The 8,650-nt window shown below is 43.3% G+C and overlaps 1 long non-coding RNA gene across 1 annotated transcript; it reads right to left on the bottom strand.

Annotated features, from left to right (window-relative positions):
- Nucleotides 1-232: 232 nt before the first annotated feature.
- Nucleotides 233-3,935, bottom strand: LOC138521071 (uncharacterized). Its single transcript, XR_011282928.1, has 3 exons — nt 3,361-3,935; nt 2,912-3,012; nt 233-991 (listed from the first exon to the last, which is right to left on the bottom strand). It is a non-coding gene; the product is annotated as an uncharacterized lncRNA (long non-coding RNA).
- Between the last annotated feature and the right edge of the window lie 4,715 nt (nt 3,936-8,650).

The raw sequence follows: 8,650 nt of genomic DNA, 5'->3' as shown, positions 1-8,650 counted from the left end.
TGCTAGATTCTACACCACTTGAACCTATGAGGACGGTGTTTGTGATAGTGTGTGGGAGGCTCAAATAAACTGAAATGCCGATTTTACAAAAGGATCAGCAATTGGATGACCTGGGCTATGTGGCCAAGGTTGAGAAAAAGGTATCCGTTTTTTTTTCAAATACATTTTTATTGATAATTTAATAATAATAACAAATGACAAAAATGATTAGATCAATGTAACAGTAGGTAAGTTATTAACAAGGATTGATGAAGAGAAAATTATATAGTGATACAATTTAGCAGAGTCCATCTTGAATGAGAGAATAATAACAGTATAGAATGTATACAGTAATCAACAAGATTTATGACCTAATCATCATATGAAGATTATGATGGGACAGACAAGGGGGTAGACAAACTAAAGACGAACAGAGAGTGGAGGGATAAGAGGGAGGAGGGAGCCATTCAAAACAGTGAGAGTTGGAAAAAGGATATAATTGCGCACATGGAATCATTATTTTGAAGTAATCAAACATTTGATGTTCATGAACCATGAGAGCACATATTATGATACGAGAGATAATCAGTCAAAAGAGACCATTTAGCATCATGTTCGGATCGAGCATTGAGACGTGATGCCATGCAGTGTTCCAATCTGCGAATTTGACATATATTGTTCCACCAACCTTTAACAGATACTTTTTTTTAAGTCTTTCCAGTTGGCTGTAATTAGCTTAATGGCAATTGCAATAAAAAAGTCATAAAAACGATGAGCGGGGGTGTGGTTTTTTCGTACTTTCAAGGGCTAAGCTCCCCAGGAGTATGTTCGAGAATGTTAGTGGAGGATTGACCTTTTAATTATATTCAAGAGAGACCCCACCTCTCACCAGAATGAATGCAAAAAGGTGCACTGAAAGAACAAATGACAGTAGGATTCGCAGATGTTGCCACAAGTCTAGCAGTTTCCATCTGTTCCAAATTTCAAGATGCACATTGGGGTAATAAATGCCCTGTGAAGAAAGAAAAATAGATTTTGCGAAATGTTGGCAGCAGTGGAGACAGTTTTGACCTTAGACCAGAGAAATGACCATGTTTTGTTATCAAACACTTTCCCACTGTCCATTTGCCATAGGGTTTATTGAAGTTTCTACTGTCTCATCTACAAATCCTAATAGTAATGCAACCAAGAAGAACCAAAGAAACATACAGATTAACAATGGGAGGAATCAACCAAGAACTGTGACAAGATGGCCCCAAAGAGGGATGAATATTACATAAAAGTCAGTGGGCAACATCTCTGATGTTACGCTGGCGTGGGCCCAGCTGTATAAATAGAAACTTAGAACGGACTGAAGGAGACAAGCAAGAAGAGCATTGAGGGAAGTTAGCACCTATCCTGCATTGCTCCGGAAATTCAAACCCTTGGCAACCCACGGCCAAGGAGACAGCCACTCTCTGGACATGAAGAAGCTGAAAGAAACTGTGCGAGCTGGTGCAAGACACACTCACTCCTGGCAGGCTAGAAACCTTATAGTGGCATGACCTCTAGGAGCTGAACCATGTGGTCCATTCACAACACCAAGACTACCGCAACAGCTCAGCAGAGATGCACCGATACGGAAGAAGCTGCACAAGCACACGCAGACGACCCATGTAGTAGAAACCCTGGGAAATGACCCCGGGGCAGAATTGGTAATGCTCCATCAATTACATAGTGGTAACACGAGCTGTGCAAGAGCAGGGTGGGGTCCTGGGGAATGCAAGAGGCAAGAAGCGCACAGGAACAATCACCCTCATCAAAGTAGTGATACCCATAGAGCGAGTCAAGGAGTCCCCAGGAGTAATCTCCCTCATCAGAGTAGTGATACCCAGAAAACCAAGCATCAAGAAGCACTCAGGACTAATCTCCCTCGTCACAGTAGTGATACCTAGAGAACCAAGAGTTATAAAAAACCTGGGGAGTAATCTCCCTAGTCAAAGTAGTGAAACTCAAAGAAACAAGAATTATACATTCTTCAGAAATAAGATACCTCATCCAAACAGTGATACCCAGAAGCCCATCACTCAAGTCTTCATTGGGAGTGATCTCCCTCGGAGTAGTGTGATGATAGAAAGCTACAAAGTACAAGAATGCCTCTGGAGTGAGCTCCCTCATCACAGGGAGAACTTTAAAGTATGTGTGAGATACCAGAAGGATAAAGAACACTGCTGAAAGTAATTTACCCAATGAATTGTTGAGAACCAGGAGAATACTAAACAAGGCCTGGACACTATTATTTAAAAGTTAATGGAAATAATTCAAAAGACTTTGCACAATTTATGAGAAGGACTACCAAGAACCAGTTTCAGAACATTTCCAGATGAACCAGGAGAAGGAAGTCATTCTACTCATCTAGGTTGAGTTGGTAAACTAGACCCTATTGCATTCGACTGCTGTTGAGTCATCCTGAGACTGAATTACTTCACCAAGGGAAGGGAGTTATTCTACTGGTGGCTGACCAGGAACTTTATTGAATGCTTTTTGATTTACTTTTGGTAGTGACATGGATAGAGTAGTCGGTTTGGACTGAGGACGGTACGTACATTTACGTACATTTATTTTGTCTTACATCATGATGAGCACCTGAGTTATTCTAAGTTAAGGTAGGGAAAACCCCTTCCGGAGGTAGGGAGAGATGGGTGTCTTACCTCATTTATTAAAAGTCTATTGCCAAAATGATACCCCAATGTCAGCCTCCTTACTCCATAATGCCATATATGGCGTCAGGCGTAGGAGCCTGCCAACTGACGTAAACTGAGGAACCCTTAAATTTAGCAAATTGAGTGCTAAAACACTAGCCCAACTATTGCTACTGCCGAAGCCATTGGCTTTCATTTACATAGCAAGAGTGATTTTACCATTGAGATAGGGGAATGCGGTTGTGACTCACCGCCTAGTGGTACCCTGGTCCTCTGTAAGCATCTGAATGCCAGAAGTCGGATGGACGTACTTCACAAGTAGAGGATGAGTTCTTCCAATCAATGTGTCCAACTGTTGTTAAGAATTCACAATGAGAGAAACCTATTTATCGGAAGATACAGGAAAACACCACACAAACACCACCGGCTGTTACACAGAAAGACAGCACGGTTAATAACAAACACCTTCCCACGCCTCTTCCCCTTATTTAGTTTAGCAGAAAAGGAAGAACAGGGCTGACCTCTGTGATAGATATTGGTGTGCCAACTTAAACCAGGTATGCATGTCGGATGAGCTGGTAGGGTTCTGGGAGTTCCCCATTGCACGCAAAGTATGTCTGGAAGTACAGATCTCAGGTAAGAAAACAGAACGAGGAAAGAATGACAGGCAGATAATAAGCGTACAGGGAATATGTCTTACCAAGTATGAGCAGCTGTGAAGAACTGACAGCAGAGTGACTCCTCCCGTATTGCAATCCTGGTCAGAAGGTGTGCCAGTGAGGGAATGGGAAGTAGACACTATCCCGGCAGCACAAGTACGCCTATGTGAATGGGTTGGTGTGGCACAGCAAGCATCTTTAGTTCATGCACTGTAAACACGCGCGCAAACGCGTAGTAAGTCTAAACAATCCTTTGGTGATGGAAGGTTCAGCAAGACGTCTCTTGTGTAGGTTGTGGTGGTTCAGTAGTGGTGTGGAATCCGAAGACAGAAACAGGTTTGGCAACGTGCAGGCAAAGTTCTGGAGAAATGATAGGCAAAAGCAGTCCGGGGACGAAACCGAAGCCAGCGTTGGTCTGGCTGCGTGAGACAGGGGGAGTACCTGGCAATTCGTGAGGCAATTCCGAGTCGAGTTAAACACCAGGGTCCGGCAGATACAGGGGTTAGTTAGAGGAAGTCCAGAAGACAGCAAATCAGGTTAGTAACAAAGAGTTCAGCAAAAAACATGCAAGCATAGAGTCACGAAACAAACTCTAATCAGAAGCGCCGTATGGGTGAAAAAGATGCTCTCTATTTCCGGAGTCACGTAACATTCCGTATCACGTGAGCGTAGAGGCTGGTCTTCCTATTAGGTGCCATATGCATTGCTACATGACTACGTGTTTGCAGAGGCGTCCAATGCCGCCATGGCAACCGGCAAGGCCGGAGACGGAGCGTTCTATGAGCATGAGGGAAACACTTAAAAGGGCGACGATGTAGAAAGGCTTTGCATAGCAAATCTTTCACTTTACATGAAGTCTTCACAGGGCTATTATGCAGGACCTTGGACTTGCGAGGCCGGTGGGAGTTGGGATTCCTAACAAACGCCAACTAATTCTTACAGAGTTCATTTTATCTCTTTCACCAGACACATATATCCGTTTGGTATCCAAGTCAGGATTAGAATGGAGACACGCATGGTGACAGATCCAGATTATCATGGTGACATAAAAATCTTGCTTCATAACAATGGGAACAAGCGTACCATGTAAAGCCGGTGAAAAAATTGCACAATGGATCTTAGAGTGCGCACTCTTTCCCAAACCCCTGGAAGTTCAAGAACACAAACTAACAGAAAGGGGCACCAAGGGTTTTGGGGAAGCCAATACAAGTCTACCATAAAAACCACAGTCTATAACAACCCAAGATGTCTCAATCACCACAGGAACATCTAAGTCGATTGCTGATGGAACAGATATAATTCCGGATTTGGCCTTTGCACAGCAAAATGGCCCAATCTTTACGGAAACCTTTTCAAAGGGAATTCCTGAGGGTGAGGGTAGATCACAAGGGGACCTTTTGTCTCAAACAAGGCGTTCTATTACGAGGCAACATGACACCACAAGGGGTATCTAGAACCCAGTTAGTGGTTCCCCGTAGCCACAGACAGATAGTTTCAGAAATGGCAAATGCACATCTGACATCTGACCTTTTGGGAATTGCAAACACTCAATGTCAGATTGTGCTGTGTTTTTATTGGTCAGGAGTGCATGCTGACGTTAAGAACTTCGTCACAACGTGGGCCTTGTGGCAAAAGACACCTATGCATTTAGTACCAATAGTCCCTTTACAACCTCTTCCTGTCATCGAGGTGCTCTTCTCGAGAATTGGGATGGATATTGTAGGTCATTGGAGCCTTCAAAACTGGGGAATAAAAATATTTGAGTTATTTTTAGACTATGCTGCCCAGTTTCTGTAAGCATTCCCCTTGAAAAACAACACCTCCCAGCAAATCCTAAAACATGTAATCCCTTTCCTGTCCAGGTTGGAGGTTCCCAAGGAAATTCTCATGGATCAGGGCAGTACCTTTGTATTCAAGCTCATCGTAGAAGTCAAACAATCCTCAGATTAAGACCTTACACACCTCTCTATATCACAGAGAGATGGGTGGTTTAGTGGAGAAGCTTTAACCAGACGTTGAAAAACATTCTCAAACATCTGGTTGAAGCTGATGGACACAATTAGGAAACACTTATGCCTTGGGCTCTACTAGCCATTGAAAGGTCTCATCAGGCTTCTTTGGGTTTCTCCCCTTTGGAACTCTTTTATGGGCGTGGTCCAAGACGTCTTAGACATGCTCCTGGAGACTTGAGAAGAAAAAGGCTGTTCTCCCCATGTCACAAACAGCACAATGCCTAAAAGAACATATGGGTGTCATGAGAGAGCTAGTACATAACCATCTGGGTCAAGCCCAAGAGAATCAAAAGGCTCAATATGTTCAGAGGGCTGTTCATTGATCCTTTTCTATGTGCCAAAAAGTGCTTTTGCCCACATCAGAGCACAAGATGCTTTCAAAATGCTATGGACCAAATGACATATTGGAAAAGACCGGTCCATATAATTATCGGGTAGCCCAACCCGAACGGAAAACTAGAAGTCAGATATATGGCATAGACCTCCTGAAGGAGTGGAAGTGGACCCAGTGGAGACCTCTTCCATTTTTATGGCTGCATTACTATTGGAAGAAACCCTTGAAAATAACTTAGTCCCCTCCAAATTTTCATTCCAACAACAAGACATCCAGGTTTTACTGGATCAATCCCATGAGCCAGAGTCACAGGTAAGAGCCCCCCAACCCTCTACCTCCGGCACCCATTTTAAAAAAAATAAATATTTTTTTAAAAAGAAAGCTAATGTGCTCTCAAGTGCCAGGCTCCCAACCCGACCCTCTTTCTTCTTCCTTCCTCCTTCCTTCCCCATTCCGCCCACCAACATGGTAATTGGCCACTAGGGACTTGTCCAACCTTCAGTGGGAAATAGTCCCCTGCGAGCAGGCATCCACTTCCACGAGCCAGAGCCACAGGTAAGAGCCTCCCAACCCACTCCCTCTGGCACCCATTTAAAAAAAAAGAAACTTGTGTGACATGATGGAACGACGGATCTACAGTATGAGAGGATGCCCAACTAAAGCATCCAAAATATGGGGGAAATGGGAAGAATATGGGCCCTGAGGGCCGGACCCTGGTAGTCATTGTATGACTGGCTTGAGAGCAGGCCTGGGGGGAGGAACGATGGTGGCCGGTGACATTAATACTTGGCAGAGCTTTGAAGGGGGATGCTGTTCTGTAATGCTTTTGCTGTCCTTTTGTTTTTGTTTTCTTGTTTTGTGGTTGTTTCGACCTTGTTATGAAAAACAATAAAATGTTTTATTAAAAAAAAAAAGAAAGCTAACGTGCTCTTGAGCGCCGGGCTCCTGACCCGACCCTCTTCCTGCTTCCCCACCACCTCCTCCCCCATGCCGCCTAACACCACAGTGATTGGCCGCTGGGGCCTTGTCCAACCTGCAGTTGGAAATAGTCCCCCTGCATACAGGCATCGACCTCCACGAGCCAGAACCACAGGTAAGAGCCCCACAACCCTCTCCCCCTGGCATCCATTTTTTTAAAAAAAGCTAACGCACTCTTGAGTGCCTGCTTCCCGACCCCACCCTCTTCCTGCTTCCCTGCTCTCTCCTCCCCCATCCCACCCACCAGCAAGGTGATTGGCCGGTAGGACCTTTTAACCCAACCTCCCAGGGCAGCCCCCTGACCGGCAGCCCCGCGGCTAAGGTCCACAAGGCAAAGGGTGGCTCCTACAGTGGCGCTCCCAGCTGTGTCTTCATGTGTCAGCAGTGGAGGCCAGGGGCCAGCCGTCAAACAGCAGCAACCATCAAATTAGGTTTGGCCCGGGTGCGTAGTAGAGCAATCACTCTACTCCGAAGTCCTGCCACTCAACCTACCCTCAGAACATAGCAGACCAGGAACTTGTGTCACTTTGGACAGGATTGTGAATGTAAGCCAGTGCTACATTTAGATATAATTGTGAATATTAGCTTGTGTCACATCGAGACAGGACTGTGAATGTTAACCACATTTAGATATAATTGTGATTATTCACTTGCGTCACATCTGGACAGGATTGTGAATGTTAGCCAGTGCATTTAGTTAGAACTGTGAATATTAGCCATTAGCCATTACCACATTTAGATAGAACTGTGTATTGTGGATATTGTGAATATTAACTTGCTTCCCATATAGAAGAAATTGTAAATATTGGCTTGCGTAGCTTCTAGACAGTTTTGTGAATGTTAGCCGATGCCACTTTTGGATATAATTGTGAATATTAGCTCACGTCACAGCTAGACAGAATTGTGAATGTTAGCCACATTTAGATATAATTGTGACTATTAACTCTTGTCACTTCTGGACAGGGTTGTGAATGTTAGCCAGTGCTTCATTTAGATATAATTATGAATATTAGCTTGTGTCACATCGAGACAGGACTGTGAGTGTTAGCCACAATTAGATGTAATTGTGATTATTAGCTTGCGTCACATCTAGACAGGATTGTGAATGTTAGCCAGTACCACATTTAGATGTAATTGTGAATATTAGCTTGCGTCACATCTAAGACAGGATTGTGAATGTTAGCCACATTTAGATATAATTGTGACTATTAACTTGCGTCACTTCTGGACATTACTGTGAATGGTAGCCAGTGCCACATTTAGCTATAATTGTGAATATTAGCTTGTGTCACATCTAGACAGGATTGTGAATGTTAGCCACATTTAGATATAATTGTGACTATAACCTGCGTCAATTCTGGACAGGCTTGTGAATGTTAGCCAGTGCTTCATTTAGATATAATTGTGAATATTAGCTTGTGTCACATCGAGACAGGACTGTGAATGTTAACCACATTTAGATATAATTCTGATTATTCACTTGCATCACATCTGGACAGGATAGTGAATGTTAGCGAGTGCATTTAGTTAGAACTGTGAATATTAGCCATTAGCCATTAGCACATTTAGATAGAACTGTGTATTGTGAATATTGTGAATATTAACTTGCTTCCCATATAGAAGAAATTGTAAATATTGGCTTGCGTAGCTTCTAGACAGTTTTGTGAATGTTAGCCGATGCCACTTTTGGATATAATTGTGAATATTAGCTCACGTCACAGCTAGACAGAAATGTGAATGTTAGCCACATTTAGATATAATTGTGACTATTAACTCTTGTCACTTCTGGACAGGATTGTGAATGTTAGCCAGTACCACATTTAGATGTAATTGTGAATATTAGCTTGCGTCACATCTAAGACAGGATTGTGAATGTTAGCCACATTTAGATATAATTGTGACTATTAACTTGTGTCACTTCTGGACATTACTGTGAATGGTAGCCAGTGCCACATTTAGCTATAATTGTGAATATTAGCTTGTGTCACATCTAGACAGGATTGTGAA

Source organism: Ambystoma mexicanum, chromosome 1q (assembly GCF_040938575.1).
Source record: "Ambystoma mexicanum isolate Mex_15411 chromosome 1q, UKY_AmexF1_1, whole genome shotgun sequence".
Lineage (NCBI taxonomy): Eukaryota > Metazoa > Chordata > Amphibia > Caudata > Ambystomatidae > Ambystoma > Ambystoma mexicanum.
The sequence above is the reverse complement of the archived record's forward strand: the minus strand, read 5'-3'. Positions and strand labels throughout refer to the sequence as shown.